Source organism: Schistocerca gregaria, chromosome 6 (genome assembly GCF_023897955.1).
Source record: "Schistocerca gregaria isolate iqSchGreg1 chromosome 6, iqSchGreg1.2, whole genome shotgun sequence".
NCBI lineage: Eukaryota > Metazoa > Arthropoda > Insecta > Orthoptera > Acrididae > Schistocerca > Schistocerca gregaria.
Window position 1 is genome coordinate 406,677,257 of NC_064925.1, and position 23,683 is coordinate 406,700,939.

Here is a 23,683-nt window from a genome sequence, read left to right on the forward strand (position 1 = left end):
TTAAAACCGCTACACCACGAAGATGACGTGCTACAGACGCGAAATTTAACCGACAGGTAGAAGATGCTGTGATATGCAAATGATTATCTCTTCAGAGCAATCACACAAGGTTGGCGCCGGTGGCGACACCTACAACGTGCTGACATGAGGAAAGTTTCCAACCGATTTCTCATACAAAAAAAAAAGCAGTTGACCGGCGTTGCCTGGTGAAACGTTGTTGTGATGCCTCGTGTAAGGAGATGCGTACCATCACGTTTCAAACTTTGATAAAGGTCGGATTGTAGGCTATGGCGATTGCGGTTTATAGTATCGCGACACTGCTGCTCGCGTTGATCGAGATCCAATGACTGTTAGCAGAATAGCGAATCGGTGGGTTCAGGAGGGTAATACGGGACGCCGTGCTGGATATCAACGGCCTCGTATCACTAACAGTCGAGATGACAGGCGTCTTATCCGCATGGCTGTAACGGATCGTGCAGCCACGTCCCGGTCCCTGAGTTATCAGATGGGGACGTTTGCAAGACAACAACCATCTGCACGAACAGTTCGACGACGTTTGCAGCAGCATGGACTATCAGCTCGGAGATCATGGCTGCGGTTACCCTTCATGCTGCATCACAGACAGGAGCACCTACGATGGTGTACTCAATGATGAACCTGGGTGCACGAATGACGAAACATCATTTTTTCGGATGACTCCAGGTTCTGTGCACAGCATCATGATGGTCGCATACGTGTTTGGCGACAATCGTGGCAAACGCATATTGGAAGCATGTATTCGTCATCGCCGTACTGGCGTATCACCGGGCGTGATGGTAAGGGGTGCCATTGGTTAGACGTCTTCGCATTGACTGCACTTTGAACAGTGGACGTTACATTTCAGATGTGTTACAACGCGTGGCTCTACCCTTCATTCTATCCCTGCGAAACCCTACATTTCAGCAGGAAAATGCACGACTGCATGTTGCAGGTCTTGTATGGGTCTTTCTGGATGCAGAAAATGTTCGACTGCTGCCCTGGCCAGCACATTCTCCAGATCTCTCACCAATTGAAAACGTCTGGTCAATGGTGGCCGAGCAACCGGCTCGTCAGAATACTCCAGCCACTACTCTTGGTGAACTGTGGCATCGTGTTGGAGCTTCCATGGGCAGCTGTACCTCCACACGCCATCCAAGCTGTTTGACTCAATGCCCAGACGTATCAAGGCCGTTATTACGGCCAGAGGTGGTTGTTGTTCTGTGTACTGATTTATCAGGATCTATGCATCCAAATTGCCTGAAAATGTAATCACATGTCAGTTCTAGTATAATATGTTTGTTCATTGAATACCCGTTTATCATCTGCATTTCTTCTTGCTGTAGTAATTTTAATGGCCAGTAACGTGTATCCCGCCAAGTGCGGGTACCCCATAGCGAGGTTTCCTCTGATTTCATGCAACTCCACATAACGTTCCTGCCATGCGTTTCTCCGTTCATGACAATTACTCTGGGTCGCACACTGTAGGGACAATGAGGACGCCCCTGCAGTGTTTCCAGTGGGAACTGTTCGATCACCCACCATACAGCTCGGACTTGGCTCTCTCTAATGTTCATCTCTGCTCGCATGAACCACTAACTACGAAGACAACATTCTGGCGCACACAACGGACTCCAGACCAGCGTAGAGAAGTGACGGAAATCACAGGTGACTGCCTTCTAGAATTAGCGTATCCGAAACGCTACGACAAATGTCTTATTCGAAGCAGCGACTATACAGAGAAGTAGCTGGAAGGTGTAGCAAACAGTCGCAAGTAAAACATTTTCACTGCGGTTTCCATTTGGCAACCGATCGGAACTTACTTTCCGAATAGCCCTCCTAATACTGTAAGACATGTGACACGTCTGCCCCCTAGTACTGCGCTCTGTAACTATACCGTGGCGTATTACGGTATATTGATAATTTTACTTATGGAGCGCCTGACAGCAACTGAATAAAACACAATTTTAGTGCCATAGGCGTTTCGTCTTTATTTTCTGCAAGGCATCATCAGTGGCCTGGAATATGGACATATGTTTGCTATTTAATTTACATTTTTGTCACTGTACGTATAGGTTATAAACAGTTCTGGTGATTGGTATTCCCTAAAAAATGGTTCAAATGGCTCTGAGCACTATGGGACTTAACTTCTGAGGTCATCAGTCCCCTAGAACTTAGACCTACTTAAATCTAACTAACCTAAGGACATCACACAAATCCATGCCAGAGGCAGGATTCGAACCTGTGACGATAGCAGTCACGCGGTTCCAGACTGTAGCGCCTAGAACCGCTCGGCCACCCCAGCCGGCTGGTATTTCCTATTAAATAGTAATGTTTTGAACTGTACTTACAGGTTGTGTGGGCAGTTTCTTACATATTACGCTCCTGTTGCTTTTTTGGAATTGTTCTTCTTATGAATGCCAATTTGCGGTTTTTTCCCCACATTCCACGGCACTATGAACTGAACGCTTGTTTCAATGCAATGTTTTGGTTTCTGTTGCCGACTGTCAAATGTTTTTGGCAAAGATCGAATGTTATTGCCAAACTTTCGAGTGTAATTATTGAAGTACCTGTGATCTGTTCGTGTATGCGTTTGTGTGTGTGTGTGTGTGTGTGTGTGTGTGTGTGTGTGTGTGTCCAGAAGGTGAAGGGGGAAGAGTTTATTTGTTTTATCTTATCATTTCCTTTATTAAATGTAGTAGGGAGCCTGTGCTGAGGTGTGTTTGTTCATTTATGACATGTTTGTTTTCTGCTATGGCTTTCTGGATGTGGAAGTTTTCTTGCGTTTGTATACGATGTTTGTCATGGTTGCTTATTGTCATTATTTTCATTTCTTGTTCCATGTTTGTAGGATGGTGGTTATGGTTTTTTAAATGTTCCGCAAATGTGGAATGGTTTGTTTAATACTTCCAAACAAGCGTTCAGTTCATAGTGCTGTGGAATGTGGGAAATGTGGGAAAAAACCGCAAATTGGCATTCATAAGAAGAACAACACCAAAAATGCAACAGGAGCGTAATATGTAAGAAATTGACCACACAGCCTGTAAGTAGAGTTCAAAACATTACTACTTAATAGGAAAATCCAACCACCAGAACTGTTTATAACCTATAGGTACAGTGACAAAAATGTAGCCGCGCGGAATTAGCCGAGCGGTCTGAGGCGCTGCAGTCATTGGCTGTGCGGCTAGTCCTGGCGGAGGTTCGAGTCCTCCCTCAGGCATGGGTGTGTGTATTCAGAAGTGTGTAAGCTTAGGGACTGATGACCTTAGCAGTTAAGTCCTATAAGATTTCACACACATTTGAACATTTTTGAACAAAAATGTAAATTAAATAGCAAACATATGTACATACTCCAGGCATTGCAGAAAATAAAGGCGAAACGCGTATGGCACTAAAATTGTGTTTTATTCAGTTGCTGTCAGACGGTCCATAAGTAAAATTATCAATATACCGTAACATTACATGCAACTGAGGAAGACAGGACTACAAAACTTGAAGATACCGTAGCGTGTATTAAGAACAGTAACTTGAAGAGATGCTCTCTCTGCTGATATGTGTCATTTTCTAGATGTAGTTTCCACACAATAGTCTTCTGATACCTAAAAGATACCTACGAATAACGTTGTGTTTCACGAACAGCTATGGCCTAGTGATATTCCTCTGTGGTGCTCTTGAAATAACTTTTACACCTTGTAATTTCGCCCAGTTATGGACAATGTGTAGATCTTCACTGGAAAGCTCTGAATTCAAGATCCAAGAAGGCAAGCGAAGTTCGGTAATCTCGTATTTTGTTCGTTACATGACAATGTGGAACTGTATCAAATGTATTCCGGAAGTCAAAGCATCAACTTGGTCTCCCTTACGATCTGTCCTATTGATCTCTTGAAAGATCAGAGTGAGCTGAGTTTCACAAGTCCTCTGCCTCAGGAATCCATAATCCTAGAGTTTCACTCTCACATAATACGTGGACATAAAATTAGGTTCAAAAAATTGTTCCAATGGTTCTGAGCACTATGGGACTTAACATCTGTGGTCATCAGTCCCCTAGAACTTAGTACTACTTAAACCTAACTAACCTAAGGATATCACACACATCCATGCCCGAGGCAGGATTCGAACCTGCGACCGGAACGGTCACGCGGTTCCAGGCTGACCTCATGTGCGACCTCGTGGGATTCGTTAGAGTATCCAAAAAGCCGCCGTCACTACCTGCTGTATTTTGTATCAATAAAACATTACATGTTGCATAAAACCGAAGCGGCAAGTATCTGCATAAATACATATTATGGACAAAAATATGGAAACGCTGCAAGGAATGAATGCCTGAACGTAAGTGCAGATGGTAGTCAAGCCTCCAAATCGCGCTGTTGTATCTCAGCACAAATAAATAAAATAAATCTGTTATATACACAAAGCAGTGTGTGTGTGTGTGTGTGTGTGTGTGTGTGTGTGTGTGTGTGGTGTGTGTGTCTGAGATCTCCTCCCAAACCCCTGAAACAATTTCAACAAATTTCCACACAGAAACAGCACGCCTCGCGAGTTATAGCTCTATGGGATTTATAACCTCCTAGCCCCAATAGGGGCAGAAATATGGGCAAAAACGTCTTATTTTTTCAAGCTATGGCATATAGGCAGCTATGCATGAAAGGCATATTGTGTGGAAACAGTGTGAGGCAAGTACAAGGTATAGAAGGTTAGTGAGCAAGTGGGAAAGAGGGAGAGGGAATAGGGTATGGTCAGAGGGAGGGGATGCAGAAAATGGACAAAGAAATGAGGAACAGGAGATGGAGAGACATAGACGGAGAGAGTGGAGAGGAGGAGACAGACAAAGGTAGGAGGATGAAGTGGATAGACAGAGGCAGGAAGAGGTGGACACAGAGAGAGGTAGGAGGCAGTATGTTCAGTATACTTTTCGAATGAAAACACAAGGAAAAGGCTAGTAAACAAATGATCAAACAGATACAAAGCAATAATTTTCTTTCTTTCCTTCAAATGTCCAAATGTGTATGAAATCTTATGGGACTTAACTGCTAAGGTTATCAGTCCCTAAGCTTACAACCTACTTAACCTAAATTATTCTACGGACAAACACACACACCCAAGCCCGAGGAAGGACTCGAACCTCCGCCGGGACCAGCCGCACAGTTCACGACTGCAGCCCCGAGACCGCTCGGCTAATCCCGCGCGGCTTTTCTTTCCTTCAAAGAAGATTCGAAAGCTATGCTCAACGATGGCGAAAATGCATCACTTTTAATAGATATCATACTAAGTAAAACTTTGTAGAGAGGAAGGGCAAATCTAGAAACTGATGCAATTACACCGCCTGCATCAGTTAATAAAGACAAGTGTACCGAAATGAGAATCAAGTGACAGTTTTACTCCAGGAAACAAAGGACGGTAAAGCGAAGGTCAACATGTCCCCAGCGACAGTCAGGGAGCATTTTTTCCAGAAGATAGTGTCAAGCTTTCCTCTCCTTCACACGAACGTGTTGTTCGCATTCACTATAAATTTCATGAATGATCTGCGTCTGGGTGGGAGATTTCAGTTATTGGTTACTGGCATAAAACTTGATCGCGATAGATAAAGATACGATACTCATATATTTCGATGGAGTAAAATAGTAGTATTAGTTTCATGTAACTGTAGCTTGTTTATGAAATAAATGTAAGGGGAAGATTGAGTAATGGTACATATCAAACTCATTGGTCAACTTTAAGCGATCTCTCCTGTAACCGGTAATCGTTGTCCTTCAATTGTTGCACCAACTGTAGTTCGTATGGATGAAATTTTAAATCAATATGAAGAATTCTGCGAACGCTCTCCAGGGACATGCCAACCACTGTTGCTTGATTACGAACTGAACGCCGTGGGCTCCGTACGATAGACGCGCGTACATCAGTGTTCGCTGGAGAACACACACTTCTTGGTCGTCCTGTTGGTTTCTTCTTGAGGGCAGATCCAGTCTATCCAAAGTTATTAATCCAACATTTTATCGCATGTTTCGACGGAACGGCATCGTGACGTCCTAAATCATGAAAACGTCGAGACTCCCTCTGCGCCGCTACCAAACTATCATTGCTTTACAAAAAAATTTTATGGCTAATGCACGCTGTTGTCCGTTCCACTGATCCCTGATTACTGAAATGGCGGACTGTTTACTGGCTAACTGTCACGAACTCGCAGTGCTGCCACCTACCCATGGCTGCCACTACTCATTTCAAACATTCCCGTTATTCTGTGCTACCCTGTATAAGGGGAGATCAAAACGTTTCCGTGGATTTCTCAATCAGACAAAATCGCCAGGTGCATTCAGGCGATCTCCCACCGACGCACCGGGCTTAAAATACCCCGCTTGGTGAAACACTTTCTCCTGGTGCGTAGAGAAGTCCATAACTGCACATCCTCGTCCGACTGGAATCGTTGGCCCTTCAGCGCCCTCTTTTAAGGGGCCAAGTGTATGATAATCGAGTGAGGAGCGATCAGGACTGCAGGGTGCGTGCTCGAATGTGCCTCTCACTTGAGTTCTGTACCTTCTGCGCTACGAGATTTAGGATATGTGGACGTGCGTTATCACGAAGCAACAGCACCACAGCACAATGGTGATTTTTGACAAACATTCTTCATTCAGCGATGGACGTCTTAGTGTTTGTCCTTTGGCAGCCAAGAAAAGAATAACAGCGGGTTACTACTGTTAGGACACACTTGGTAATACCATCGTCGTAGGTCACGTTTCCGCATTTACCGCAGGCATGTCGGAAAGATACGAATACCACGCTAATCCCTTGCCTGCATGTCGATCCTTGTATTCCCGCATCGGAGTCGCGCTGCTTTGCTGTATGTACCACTTCTTATTTACAGAATTGAACTGCTGGCCATTAAAATGTCAGTACCATGAAGGTAGCAAGAAATATACATGAAACTGGCATGTATTTACTGCATCCTTCGATGTGTAAATGATTGACGTTTTCAGTGCAATCACACAAGGTAATCAGTACTAACTCCATCTTTATCCTGTGTATAATGAAAGAGTACGCAGTCGGTTTCTAATTCATAAATCGGACTTGAATGGCGGTTGTATTGTGAGATGATCACCCCTTATCCTTCGTATAAAAAGGAGAAACATTTACCGGCAAGATTGGAAAGCCGATGCAGCAGGACAGTGGCCTATCGAAATTGCACATTGACGTTCCGCAGCATTGCTGCTCGCGTAGTTCAGGATCCCCCGACCGTTAAGCGAATACAGAATCGATAGGCTCAGGAGGTTATCTATTTTTTGCTATTTTCTTTTAGTCCATCATTCACAAGTAAGTGCAGAACAATATTGCAAATGAATTAGCATGAAAATAGTATGCAAAATTTTACCATGTGTTATGTTGCCAAGCACTGTAGTGTTATGAGAAAAATCTACAAAAAAATTTACATGAAAAAATAATAATTAAAAAAACCTACATAGTAGCCTTTGGCCATCTAGTGTCAAGGTATATTCATAAGGAATCCAGAAGGCTCATACTACTGGTCGACTGTCCTATGGTGAGTTGTTACATCACAAATTTTATAATTTATAATTCTGGACTACACTACTGTGCTTCACTACACTGCACTTCTGTAGTTGGTATCATAAGCAAGTTATATTTCCTTATTTGTCTGGATAGCTGGCCCCTGGCGCACTGAGGCACAGCTCAAGATTCACAAGGGCTGTGCTGCTGCTCCATCCTGGGTGCAGAGATTGGGAGACGGCTGTGAGAGTCTCAAGAAGTCTTTCCTGGTCCTCCCAGAGACTCATCCACATGTAGTTCTTGGAAGGTTGTTGTAGATGGATGTCTCCCCTCTTTCCCCATAGTGCATGTCGTTGTCTTGGTGTATGATGTCTTCTTGGTTGTCTCTCAACCATGTTGGCTTGCAGCATATAAGCTGATACTTTGACTGTCAGCAAATTCAGCTTGTGCTATAGCACTCATTCCTCATTTCTAACCATGCCTGTAACATCCATGTAATATCACACTCCCAGATGCAGGAATACCATACCGAACGTCACACAATGGCCCCACCAGGGAGGACAGTTTGTTCGCCTCTGCAGAAATTGAGGTCAGCCACGTCACCTTGAGTCAGGAAGTAGGTATGTTTGCAGCAAGACAAGAGCAGCGAGTCCAAGCCAATAGAGGCGCAGTCTGCATTGTTGCCAAGTTTATTGGAGTTGGCACCGAGATAGTGTGGCAATGTCACATTGATGATATCGTAGCTGATGTCATAGGTTTCTCCCCTCTCTCTTACCCTCACACATCTGTCGCATCGATTTTGGCTAGGACTCAACATATGGTCACTTATCAGTGCTGTTACCAGTAAATTCAGATATTTTATATTTCCCAGAGGTAGCCATATATCGCCACACTGGGCTTAAATTGACATTTAAGTCTTGCCTGGATATTTGCGACAGCTTCTTTTTCAAGTTGCAGTTTGTATCCCTCCTTTACAGTAGTTCTCTTTGGCATTTACTTCAGACTTCGTTTTTGGATTTGATCTCTTCCATTTCCAGTTTTTTTTTGCACATACTACACAATATGATGCTTTAATGCAAAATTTCTTTAATGGTGAATGGCTTATTTATTTGTGAGACATTTACCCTTTATCTTATAATTTGTGAAATAACATCGTTTGTTGATACCAATCCTAATTCAGCAGTATCTATATCCGCCGGTATTTTGAGAACATTGTCCTAGACTGAGAGAAATATGTTCTGTGTAATAGTTTTATTGTCTTTGTTGAAGTTGTGTTAAGAATCTCCATGTAGTTTACAGGTAGATAATTAAAACTGAATGCAGACAGAGCATAACTTATAAGCTTTTCTTGGTATTGAGAGTCTGGAAGACTAGCTTACACACCAGTTATTTTTTAGGTATTCTTATTACTCCAATAGACAAACTACCGAACGTTTGTAAACACCTCAAAGCAATTGTCTTGTAAGTTATTAGTTAACTGATACCACATGGATGTGTTTGCCACAGAATACAGTGGAGCACATTGTACATACTGTTTGTTAGAGTCTGATACACTCAAACTGTCTTGCATAGGGTCGAGCATATTATCCACTTTGTAATTGTATGTTATACCCACCAACCTGGTAATTCCATACTCATTAGCCAATGAAGATGAAAAAGTTTCTTTTGGCCATGTGTCTGGATACTTCATGAAATCTAAAGGTCGTTACAGTTAACTTTCTTTACTCTTATACTCTTGACACTTTATGAAATCTAAAGGTTGTTACAATTAACTTTGTTTACTCTTATACTCGTGAGCTGATAAACAAATTTATTATATACCTATATTCTCCACGTTAAGCAGGCTATTCTAATTTTCTTATTGTTGTCCACAATCACATTACTGCTTCCTGGTGATATCCTTCCATGTAGAAGTTGTGGCCTGATTTTAGACAGTAGCAAAACTTTATTTTATTAAAAATGCTAGATAAATCTTACTTTATGCATAAACCCAAAAGGTAATAGTCATCTACATGTAGCTGCACTATTCCAGGAAACTCTTCCATTAGAGCATCCGTTTTTAATGTCACGTAATTCCACTTTACATCATATAGCCACAGGACTTTTACATTTCTTCAAACTGGTTTCCTGTGCTTCGTTGCTGATTTTATCAAATGTTCCTCTTGCTGTCACGCTGACGTTACTATGTAGGAGAAATGGTAGCTTCACCTTGACACCATGTCTTGCAGTGACGAACTTGGTGAATTTACTACGTAGACAATAGATAGATAAGCCACACATCTCGTTCTTCAACAATATATATCGTCCCAGCTGTAATTGATCCTGACAGTCCAGTTGGTCACAGATTTTATCTGCCATAATGTTATCACGAAAAGGTTCTGCCGTGGGAGTAAGCACATTTAAATTCGTGTTGCTAAGGAGCCTACAATTTTCGGTGAGATTTATGTTGCCAATGTCAGAAATAAGATTGTCCAGGTTCTCTATTAATAACAATAAACCAAAGCGTTCGTCAATTGGTCTCTTCCTACTCCCTAATAGCTAAGGTATGTTAAAAGCTTTGGAGAAATTCATGTCGACATTTACTACCACAGGAGGAGGATCAGTTGCCAATTTTGGTTGGTTAGTTTGGAGGGAGGGGGCCAAACAGTGAGGTCATCTGTCCCATCAGATTGGAGAAGGATGGGGAAGGATGTCGGCCGTGCCCTTTCAAAGGATCAATTTTAGCATTTCCTGAAGCGATTTAGGGAAATGACGTAAAACCTAAATCAGGATGGCTGGACGCTGATTTGAACCGTCGTCCCCCTGCGTGCTAACCACTGCGCCACCTCGATCAGTGTTGCAGTTGTCAGTCCTCCTTTTTTACTCAAAAAATCCAAGACTGCGACACTTCCGGTCATGTGACTCTTCAGTTATACATTGTAAGTTTGGTTGTACCTGCAATCCAGTCGTATCTAATCACCAAGTCCATTTGCGCTATTTTGAGTGCAAGGTGTCTGTGGGAGGGAGGCAGACTTAATGGCACTGGGTAGTGAGATCGGATTTTGAGATACATGCACTGTAATCATCATTGACTCTCTTAAAAGTTCGTTTGCATATTTACTGCTTTAACTTAGTGACCTTGCGACATAGAAAAGAAAAGAATATGGGCAATCAGTCAGCAGGAAAAAATTCTGTTTCTTACATCCATACTTAGCCACTTGTGTATTGCAGTGTTAGCTAAATTTCAGGCCAGTAAGCATACAAAGTCTGAGCACCTGCCCCACATAGTACGCCACTCATCGAACATTTGGATTTTATCTGTGTAATGTGGTGTAGTTAATGCTTGCAATGGATTCCAGGTCTCTGGTCCTGGATTATCTTGCGTTATCAGATTTTTTTGTAATCACACAGTATAGCGTGATTCATCGCTCTCTATCATTCAGTATAGCTTGATTGATCTCTCCAAATCATCTGTTATACCGAGTGATCAAAAAGTCAGTATAAATTTGAAAACTTAATAAACCACAGAATAATGTAGATAGAGAGGTAAAAATTGACACATGCTTGGAATGATATGGGGTTTTATTAGAACCGAAAAAACAAAGTTCAAAAAATGTCCTACAGATGGCGCTGGACAGCAAAACGTCAGTGACTGCGCATGACAATCGTGTGTAAAAAGAGCTGTAATGAGAGAGAGAATCAGATGCGCCAGCAGTCGCAGCATGTAGACGTTACCTGAGAAGGCGCTTTTAGTGTGCTGTATTGTCAGAATGGGGAATGTGCTAGTTCAGCGTTACGATCCTATCGCCATAGGAAAGGGATTCGAACTGGTAAAGATCCGTTGACAAATTCAGCTGTGGCGAGAATGATATCGAAGTTCGAAGCCACGGGTTGTTTAGACGATAGACTCCATAGTGGCCGACCGAGGACAAGTAATGCTGCTGACACAGTTCAGGAAGAAATGGAGACTGTAGCGGGTTCGTCTATGCACGGGGAAGTCACCGCTCGTGCAGTCGCACGTCGCACCGGCATTCCATACACTACTGTTTGGTTGGCACTGAGGCATACCCTCCGATGCTGTCTGTACAAAATCCATCGGCATCATGAACTGTTACCTGGCGATTTAGTGAAGCGGAGGGCATTTGCGGTGTGGGCGTTTCAAAAGATGGCGGAAGATGACGATTGATTGAGTAACGTGTTGTGGAGAGACGAAGCTCATTTCATGCTCCGAGGGTCTGTCAACGCCCACAACTGCAGAATTTGGGCTACCGAAAATCCTACAACTGTCGTGAAAACTCCGCTGCACGACGAGAAAGTCACAGTATGGGTTGGATTTCCCACATCTACCGTTATCGGGCCTTTTTTCTTCGAGGAAATCGTGATTCTGGTTTTGTAACTGCTACCGTGACGGGTGAGAGGTACGCAGATATGTTACAGAATCGCACCATCCCCAGCCTGGCTTATAAACTCCTGCTGGAACGTACGATGTTATGCAGGATGGCGCTCCACCCCATATTGCTAGACGCTTGAAAGATCTCTTGCGCGCGTCGTTTGGTGATGATCTGTGCTCAGCCGCCACTTTCGTCATGCTTGGTCACCCAGGTCCCCAGACGTCAGTCCGTGCGATTATTGGCTTTGGGGTTACCTGAAGTCGCAAGTGTATCGTGATCGACCGACATCTCTAGGGATGCTGAAAGACAACATCTGACGCCAGTGCCTCACCATAACTCCGGACATGCATTATAGTGTTGTTCACATTATTCCTCGACTACAGCTATCGTTGGGAATGATGGTGGACGTATTGAGCATTTCCTGTAAAGAAAATCATCTGTGCTTTTTCTTACTTTGTTTTGCTAATTATTGCTATTCTGATAAGATGAAGCGCCATCTGTGGGACATTTATTGAACGTTTGTATATTTTTGGTTCTAATAAAACCCCATGTTATTCCAAGTATATGTGTCAATTTGTATCTCTCTGTCTACATTATTCCGTGATTTATTCAGTTTTCAAACTTATACTGACTTTTTAATCGCCCGGTATGGTGATTCATCACTCCAAATGAGCCATTTCTCGCCATACACTGCCCGTTGGCATCGCTCTGCACCATCTCAAGCATCGTTTAGCATTTCCTACAGAAATGTGTGCCTTATGAGGAGCTGCTTGACTATTGTACCCCACTGTTATCAGCTATCTGTGCACAGTTATTATGCTAGCTGGACTTCTGGTAAAATTCCGGCTCTCAACCGCTAAGTTAGAAGTTTATGCAAGGAATTAGAGATGTATCATCAGGCTCTTCTGAGACTGATAAACACATTCGACCCTACAGCTGTAATGCAACAATATTCACGGCATGGGGTATATGCATTTCAATCAGTAGGTGATACAGTAAAAATCAGGGGTTGTTCTACTGTCAAACAAGCTGTGTTAGCAGTACTTCAGAGTGTGTCCAGTGGGTTATAAAAATATCACACTATTTTTTGTGTGACAAAACCGAATCGCATCATTACCATCAGCAACATTCTCGTCATGTGTAACACTGAGTCGAGACAGTAGTGTATACCATCACATATGATATACTTTTATTCATTTAGACATAGACTGAATCGCTCAGTTTGCAGCTCATATTCGATATCATATTTTCCTTGAACTTTCATTGCGATAATTCAGTGGCAAACTGTCATGCCAATGCACTTCTTTCAAATTTCAGCAGGTTACAAATGTTACCATGATTACAATTATTGAGAATGAATTGTGCGTCCTGTCACATGAAGCAGACTTAGCAGTGATGACAAACTATTGTAGCCATAAACTTTACACAGCCTAGTGCAAATATTTCCCTTTAGGAAATAGGTTTCCCTTTAGTTATTTTTAATTCTTGAAACGACCTTCAGCCGTTTTCTGTAAATGTTTATCTTAAGGTTGTCTTTTTAAAGCCTCTGTTTTATTATGTAAAGAAAAAAAAATTTATTGGGTCTTCAGCCGAAGAATTAACTTGAATTTTCCTTAATATGGCGTTTAGCCGGAATTTGTAAATGCTTGGCTTTTAAGGAATTCGTTAGCTGATCAGAAATATTATTTCGGCCTTTATCCGAGAAGATATTGTAATTTTGCTTAAGTAAGGCCTTCAGCCGTTACTTTAAATCCTGGTAATTTAAAATCAATCATTCAAACTTATTCTGGAGAAGTTACTTGGGCCCTCAGCCGTGAATTGATCTTTGTTGTTTTGAAGAGAAAACTGTGCATTGGTTTGAGCAATAAAGTTGTCTTGTTTCTTGTATAACTAACAGTAATTGTTGGCCACTCGACTATAAGAGGCTGCTGTGTTGGTGGGATTTACAGACTAGCATTTAACGCTGTATGAGTATGACATGATCCTGTGATTATGAGATTGGTGGTGATGATGGTGATGATGGTGGGTGCCATAGATGGTGAATATTTTCATAGAGAGTGTACCTGCTTTGTCTGAGATATTGGTTCAGTTAGGAGGTGGTATGGTACATTATTTGCTCCCCTCACCCTCCCCCCTCCCCTGTAAGGTATAGGTATAGGGTCTCAGGGATGAAGTGACCACTGATAGATATAATGAAATGTTTCAAAGTCAACTAATATCCTGCTATGAGCTTTCATCATGACCTAATCTAAGTAGATGCGTAAATTATAAAGACGGATAAGAGTATGGACATCATGAGGTTGGCATTACATCATTTTTCTGGCAGCAGCCATACCACTGCTACAGATACGTGATGATCACTGATAAACACGTCAGTTGTGTGTGGGATCGAACAAACTGAATGGCATGTAATGACACAATGTCGCTTTTTTCAGTTATTTCTCTGACAGCTTATGAAGTTGGAAACTAGGAGGATGCATACTGAATCCTAGATAGTATTCGTAAACTTGTTTAAAGTGTGGTGTCAGAGGGGTGGAGTGATAACTGAATGACGGTCAACGGTGTATGATGGTGTGTGATGGTTTGTGACTGATGATGTTCGATGCGGAATGATGGTCAGTGTGGAATGATGGTGACTGACACTTGCATTAAGTATGACCACATTTGATGATAGACATATGAGTGGACACATGCAAGATCCGTGAAGCGACCCCAGCTAAGCGGTGCAGCGCAGCTATGGGCAAATGATACCACAGTCCCTGTCATTTATTGCCCATGACTTGCAGCACTCAAGTGCGGGCAGCTGCAGCGTCGGGATATCTGTGCTGGCTTGTGGCTTGTGCTTCGCAGTTAGCACCCCAAGACATATAGCCCATGCACAAGTGTCCCTGCAGATTCTTACGTACTGCGACAGTGGTATGCAGTGGAATGATTGAGTAGTGTTTGGCGGAATTGTTAGTAGAGCTCATGTGGTGGACATGGCAGACAAGTCCAGCACACAGGAGAAATATATCGGAAAAAATACAAGACAGCTGATTTAGACTTATTACATGAGAATCCGTTTGCGGTATAAAGGATAAACTGGATAAATTTGAAGCTGTTGTCGAGTGACATGAAACGTACAACTACATAACAGATGTTTATGCTGATGATGTGTAACAGTGTAATTATGTGTGAGTATTCCACAGTCTATTTGCATTACTTGTTTGCAATAAGTTCTTGGATCTAGATGTTTATGTTGGTGGTCGGCAGTCGTGTAAACACATTGAACTTTTCATGGCGCCGGCAGCTGTGGCCGAGCGGTTCTAGGCGCTTCAGTCTGGAACCGCTCTGCGTCTACGGTCGCAGGTTCGAATCCTGCCTTGGGCATGGATGTGTGTCATGTCCTTATGTTAGTTAAGTTTAAGTGATTCTAAGTCTCGTGGACTGATGACCACAGATGTTAAGTCCCATAGTGCTTAAAGCTATTTTTGACGTTTCATTGCAGTATTGCACATGCACACAAAATGTTCCAAAATTAATAATAAAGATGAATTTATACATTACACACATCCTTCCAGTCCAATTCCTGCTTTGTCGCCTGTAAATTTATTAAAGAAAGAATATGAAAATTGAATGTTTTACATAAATAAAAAATATATTATTATGTCTTCCACCAATTTTTTTTCTGGGAGGGGCAAGGAGGGGGAGTGGAGGTAGGAAAAACCCGTGCCATCATAATTTCGAGCACCCTCTGAAGGTGGTATTGCGAACTTGCTCAGTCAGTGTTGCGTTGTGGAAGATGACAGTGGTATGCATTGCAGATGTATCGGAGTGGAAGGACCAGACCAAATAAGGACTGAACATCATTCACATCAAGATTTTTATTAATAGCCCTCAGGAAAAATAGCTTTACCAATTACGTCAATAGGTGCTTGGCATATTAAGATAAAACTCTTAACTTAGATAAAATTAATTTAAGAACAATTACTGATAATCAACAAATAACAGAAACGCTATAGTGTTAATTCAAATACTTGCCCTCAACTCTCCAAAAGGCATTCATCGGAACGTGGAGTAGGGAAGCTTAAGTTTACAACAAATGTTATTCTCTTTCCAAAAATATGAAAATTTGGTGTGCCTCTGTTTACTATTGACAAATATTTACAGCAAACGTCGATAAGAGGAGCGAGATAATATTTACCAATTGAAGTTACATAACAAGTTCTTCAAAGGTTCTAAGGAAACAGTCTTCAAAACAGGTAGGAAACAAACGCTTTAGAATATGACTAAAATACAATAAATAATTTAAGTTTATCTAAAAAAGAATTCATTAGAAGGAAATGAAAACAGTTAAAGCTGCTTGATAAGAAACCACCATGCACTGGGCAACGTGGGGCGCACGAACGACCCAGAATTACTTAGGGCAGCCCCAATACGCAGTTCATCACACTTCTCCTTATGTAAGTAACCAGTGGGAACATGCCCCAAGGCACAAACATACAATGATAGCCTGATAAACAGAGGAGTAATCTTCAAGTAAAACGAGTAAAAACTTAAGTCATCAGATTACAGAATGGCCTCATAGACTAAACAGTTGTAAAATGTCACTAAAAGATAAAAAGGTAACTCACCAAAGTACCCACCCCCACTTGCACCGCCGCGCGTTGTAGCCGTGCGCTCTAGAGCGCCTTGCCACGGTTCGCGAGGATCACACATCGGAGTTTCGAGTCCTCCCTGGGGCACGGGTGTGTGTGTGTGTGTGTGTGTGTGTGTGTGTGTGTGTGTGTGTGTGTTGTCGTTAATGTAAGTTAATTTAAGTTAGATTAAGTAGTGTCGACAATGTTGACTGGAATACTCACTTTCAAATTCTGAAGGTGGCAGGGGTAAAATACAGGGAGCGAAAGGCTATTTACAATTTGTACAGAAACCAGATGGCAGTCATAAGAGTCGAGGGGCATGAAAGAGAAGCAGTGGTTGGGAAAGGAGTGAGACAGGGTTGTAGCCTCTCCCCGATGTTATTCAATCTGTATATTGACCAAGCAGTAAAGGAAACAAAAGAAAGATTCTGAGTAGGTATTGAAATTCATGGAGAAGAGATAAAAACTTTGAGGTTCGCCGATGACATTGTAATTCTGTCACAGACAGACCTGGAAGAGCAGTTGAACGGAATGGACAGTGTCTTGAAAGGAGGATATAAGATGAACATCAACAAAAGCAAAACGAGGATAATGGAATGTAGTCAAATTAAATCGGGTGGTGCGGAGGGAAATACATTAGGAAATGAAACACTTAAAGTAGTAAAGGAGTTTTGCTATTTGGGGAGCAAAATAACTGATGATGGTCGAAGTAGAGAGGATATAAAATGTAGACTGGCAATGGCAAGAAGAGAAATTTGTTAACATCGAATATAGATTTATGTATCAGGAAGTCGTTTCTGAAAGTATTTGTATGGAGTGTAGCCATGTGTGGAAGTGAAACATGGACTATAATTAGTTTATACAAGAAGAGAATAGAAGCTTTCGAAATGTGGTGCTACAGAAGAATGCTGAAGATAAGGTGGATAGATCACGTAATTAATGAGGAGGTATTGAATAGAATTGGAGAGAAGAGAAGTTTGTGGCACAACTTGACTAAAAGAAGGGATCGGTTGGTAGGACATGTCCTGAGGCATCAAGGGATCACAAATTTAGCATTGGAGGGCAGCGTGGAGGGTAAAAATCGTAGAGGGAGATCAAGAGATGAATACACTAAGCAGATTCAGAAGGATGTAGGTTGCAGTAGGTACCGGGAGATGAAGAAGCTAGCACAGGACAGAGTAGCATGGAGAGCTGCATCAAACCAGTCTCAGGACAACAACAACAACAAGTAGTGTGTAAGCCTAGGTACCAATGACCTTAGCAGTTTGGACCCATTGGAACTTACCATAAAATTTCCAAAATTTCCCACTTGCACCTGATATTAAAGAATTTCAGAGGCCAACCGAGATTCAGCTTCAAATCTCGCTACAGGATGGAAAACATAAGTGGAAGGAAGACATGAACTGTTGGCTGATGAAACTCACCTACATAAACACAAGCTTAGCCTGGAAGTATAGCCCACCACAATACAAGCAACAAGATTTGCCTTGGTAAGGCGCAAAAGCTTGAGGGCTCCAAACAACTAGAGAAAGTAAATTGGCGATTTAGTGCACAGTGTACCAGACGAGAAAGATGTTTTCGACATCTTGATTAATGACACATTTAACATAAAAAAGGACAAAACCCAAATAATTTAAAAAACACAGTCAACTCACAACTCTGTGACAATTACCAAACGGAAACTATTATGTTTTGACACAAGCGACATGCTCTTCAGATCCCCTGCCCACAAACAGTAACAGGTGACAACAACATCAGGAGGCTGAACCGCGTGTAATATAAAAGCAGCAGGGCACAAACTCGAGCTGGAAGCGAACCAGTCAAAATTATCAATGCTCATAGAGGGGAGGAGCAAGATCGGTCCTTACAAAAGCTGCGTGTCTCGGCACTGAAGAAATTAACTGAAAGTAGCTCAACGAGCACACAAAGCTGCTGTGCGATGACAGACAATGGGAAAGCTTGGAGCCGCCAGGAGATATGTGGATGCCAGAACTGGTCGGCGAAGGGAATACGAAACCGCTCCTGATTAGTGTGCACATCCCTTGTATCTGAATGATGCTCAGCCAGACTAACTTGGAAGTCACAAGGCCAGTAGAACAAACAGCCGACCCATTGGCCCCCAAACCTGTGTTGTCAGCGTTGCTTCACTCGCTGCGTCAGTGGTATTCGCAGAAAACGTGCCACATCCCCTTCACGTCAAAGATTGTGTCCCAGCACAAATGGCGTGAACTACCTATCTCGCAATCATTTAGACAGGTCACTACAACCCCGTATGTTTGGATGCAGGGAGAACTATTGTTCGTTCAGCATATTACTGCCATTGGTGCACTGTCCACCACACAGTGTAGCACTACAATTAACATTACCTACCTGCCGGATCGGTGGCAATCGTCTCTTGCGCCACCAGACTTCCAGTGATTACCGCAGTTGGCGGACAGACCTTCGGTAACCTGTCAGCTGTTATGGTGCAGTGCAGTAATGGTGTTTCCGCTTGGCGCTGCTAGTGGCCAGTGATTGCACAGCCCCACCCCGATCGTGGAGCCGCTTCCAGCATGTAAGTACCTGACACAACGAACCGTTCAAAATCTATTACTTCAAGGACAGTTCTGAGCCAGACGCTTTGTAGCATGCAATTTTCGGTATGTATGGTGCTTGTTTATGATCTGTGTGTAACGGTTCAAATGTTCAAATGTGTGTGAAATCCTATGGGACTTAACTGCTAAGGTCATCAGTCCCTAAGCTTACACACCAGTTAACCTAAATTAACCGAAGGACAAACACACACGCCCATGCCCGAGGGAGAACTCGAACCTCCGCCGAGACCAGCCGCACTGCAGCGCCTTAGACCGCTCGGTATGTAAGGGTTAGGAGTGTCTAGGCGAGTTTTTTTAGATGTGTTTTTTCATTATCTTTGTGGTGTGTACTGGATCTTTTGCACGATCGGTAGGTGAAGTTTAGAGAAGGTTTTTCACAATATTTGAAATCTGTTTGTACTGTAGCTGCGCATACACATGTTTATGAGATTTTTATTGTCTACACGTAATTAGGGCTTCCCCAAGAGGATACTTACGTATGTTCTCCCACAGCACAAATTGAACATTTCCCGCCAATTTCCAAGTGGAGGTAATGGGAAGTCATGGCAGGGGTGGTATTATGAACTAGACCAGTCGACCCCCACTCAAGTCTCGGCTGGATTTTCACACTATTGTATAAACAGCCCAAATGGCCTGAACTGCCAACTGGCCTCTCTCAGGTGCGGAAGGGGGAAAACCCATGACATCACAATTTCAAGTGCCTTCTGGTGGCGGCATCGTGAACTTGGCCAGGCGGCCACCACATATCAAGGAGAACACATCGGAATGGAAAAAGGTGGGAGCAGAGGGAAGCAGAAACCGGGGGTTGTGGGTGATATTTTGAATTCTTCTTTCAACAGGATAACATCTGCACATTCGCAAAAATGACTAATAAAAGAAATTGGCTCTGCATGAACAGCTGTGCACACACAGCTTTTCCCATCAATTGCTGGGCGGGGATGGTGAGGGGGAGGGACAGATGTGGGTGGGGTAATGGGGAGGGGAAGGGGGAAAAGCTCTTGTCATCTTCTGGTGCTGTCATCAGTGTGATGGTGCCATATCTACTGACGTCATTGTGAATAGATTGAATAAATTTGGCAACAATGCAGACTGTGCTTATACAAAGATAGTCCCATTACTGACAAGGATCCACTCGGATGTCTGGTGTGCCATGGAGTGTCTGCCCTGGACTGTTGTTGCAGCTTTTTCTGTAATGGCAGAAGAGATGCACCGACTTTCGTGAGACCATCGACAACACTGCACACAGGAGCGGTATTTCAGGCGAGTTCCGGTTCTGCATGCCCAATACATGTATACATGTGTGGAGGCTCTGGGGATAAAAAATATAAAGAATATTGAGAGACAGCATTGTCTTCAGATGCGTATCGCAACTGGCATGATCGTAGGAAGTGCCATTCGATACACGATGACTTCTGGTCTGCGTAGCCAGTAATTTAGACAGCACGCATTACAGTCCTGACTTGTGAAAGGCGGTGGCTGTGTCCTACTTTCGTGGACTCCAAGATGGTATCTTTCAACAAGATAACATATAACAATGTGTTGACTCTACTATTCACCTACTTCGACACAGAGGGTGTTCCATTGTTGCTCTCACACACTAAACACATCTGGCTATTAGTCGCCAAGTGACTGAGACATCGTCACCTGCCACCCTCTACAATTGATCGCCATAGAGTTGAAGCATTTGCCATTTTTTACATTTTTGTTGTGTTTTGTGCAGCATTTGTAATTTTTTCAAGTTTTACAAATTTAAGTGCTCCATAATTTGTTAAAGCTATTTGGAATATATTTTTAATTCTTCAATTACAGAAATTATGACAAGTAACAATTTATACATTTTAAAACTTAGTTATATGACTTGTGAACAGTAAAACCATACTTCGTTGGTCGAGCATCATCTTGTAGCTTCAAACAAAAGAAGGTTTGGTACGATGAAACATGGAATATTTGCGAATTAACAGTTTCGTTAACGTCGTAACAAGTTTACCTGTCGTGAAAATGGAAATCTGTTAGCCTTCAATAGTTCAGTTTCAAAACGTATTTAACTTTTAACTGATTCTTGATAGTATTTCTTCGTAATTTGATTTCACTTACTAATTATTAGTGTGTAGTAGAGTAATAATGTAACAGATAGAAAAATAAATACATTGACAAGAATTTCTCAATAGCAACGCTTTCACATTTCAACAGCATATTTGTTCCCATCTGCATGATCGCATTGTACCTTGGAATATACAGGATGATTCAAAAAGAATACCACAACTTTAAAAAATGTGTATTTCATGAAAGAAACATAATATAACCTTCTGTTATACGTCATTACAAACAGTATTTAAAAAGGTTTTTTTCACTCAAAAACAAGTTCAGAGATGTTCAATATGGCCCCCTCCAGACACTCGAGCAATATCAACCAGATACTCAAACTCGTTCCACACTCTCTGTAGCGTATCAGACGTAACAGTTTGGATAGCTGCTGTTATTTCTCGTTTCAAATCATCAATGGTGGCTGGGAGAGGTGGCCGAAACACCATAACCTTAACATACCGGCATAAGAAAAAATCGCAGGGGGTAAGATCAGGGCTTCTTGGAGCCCAGTGATGAAGTGCTCTGTCACGGGCTGCCTGGCGGCAGATCTATCGGCTCAGGTAGTTGACGTTCAGGTACTTACAGACAGATAAGTGCCAATATGGTGGCGCTCCATCCTGCTGATATATGAATTGTTGTGCTTCTTGTTCGAGCTGAGGGAACAGCCAATTCTCTAACATCTCCAGATACTGTAGTCCAGTTACAGTAGCACCTTCGAAGAAAAAGGGACCAAAAACTTTATTGGCTGAAATGGCACAGAAAACGTTCACCTTAGGCGAGTCACGTTCATACAGAGTTGTTTCCCGCGGATTCTCAGTGCCCCATATACAGACATTGTGACGGTTGACTTTCCCGTTAGTGTGGAATATTACTTCATCACTAAACACAATCTTTGAAACGAAAGATTCATCTGTTTCCATTTGAGCAAGGATAAAATCACAGAAATCGATTCTTTTAATCTTATCAGCTGCAGACAGTGCTTGAACCAATTTCAGACGATAAGGTTTCATAACTAACCTTTTTCGTAGGATTCTCCATACATTTTTTTGCAAAAACAGACATAATGTCTTATGGGACAACAGCAATCAATGAAATTATAATGTTACTTAAAAACAGTCTTGATTGCAAATATTTCTATTCATATGACCGGTTTTGGTTCATTCAGAACCATCTTCAGATCTGTAAAAATAATGATACTAATTTACTATTTCACGGAAGCAAATCTTTTTCATCCTATCTAATCAACATCAAATGTACCAGAGTGTACCTGATATTTCAGTTACGGACTTTCAACATTAGCAACAGTTACGAATTTGCCGAGCAAATTAAAGACATACTTATACCTCAGAATGCGTCATTTGCTTCATTGGATATCACCAATCTGTACAAAAAAATTCCCGTAAAAGAAACGATTGAGATCATTAAGGACAATCTCCTCACTCATGGTAAATTGGCACTGGGGGAAGTGATTGAACTAGTGGAAATGTTGGAACAAGTCTTGTCGTTCCATTACTTTACTTTCAATGGTAAAATTTATCAACAGGAAGACGGGCTGGCAATTGGGAACAGTTTAGCTGGGACGCTGGCTGACATATTTGTAAATCACTTAGAAAACAAATTCATTGATGACAATCCTAATATCGCTGAGAAAATTGTATATTACAGGACATATGTTGACGACTCCATTTTATTATACAAAGGAGATAAAAATGATATCGAAAACTTAGCACAAAAAATGAGCTCTCAACACCCGAAAATTAGATTCACCATGGAATTTGAAGAAAACAACTGTATAGATTACGTAGATTTAACACTAATAAAGAAAGATGGCAAGCATGAATTTAGCATATTCAGAAAACCTATGTGTACAGATCTCGTTATCAATGAGAGCTCTTGTCACCCACCGCAGTACAAATGGGCATATTTTACTTCGATGGTATACAGGCTACTAAGATTGCCACTAAGCCAACACGTAGTAGAAAAGGAGTTAAGTGTTTTAAAACAAGTGGCCGTAGTGAACGGATATACGTATAAGCAGGTGATGAATATTTATAGGAAGATAAAGAAGAGGCAAATGGAACAAATAAAAGGAAGTCAAGTAGCAGTTAAGAGGAACAACAAGAAAAAAAAAAATATGTAGCTCTCACTTACAATGGAAGAATTACAGATAAAATTGAAAGATGCTTTCGTAAATCCGACGTTAAAATAGGGTTCCGAACAAATAACACGTTAAAATTGAAGCTCCGGCATAGAATATGTAATAGTAGGAATAAATTTCAGGATTCAGGTGTATATAAGATCAAATGTAATGACTGCCGTAAACAATATATAGGGCAGACTGGTAGGAACTTTGAAACCAGATTCAGGGAGCACACCTACTCTCAAAACAAAACAGCTTTTGGGGCGCATATGGCTGCGACAAATCACTCAGTCACGAACATTGAACACAATTTAGACATCCTGCATAGACCCCATACGGGACGGTTTCTTAACATTTTGGAAG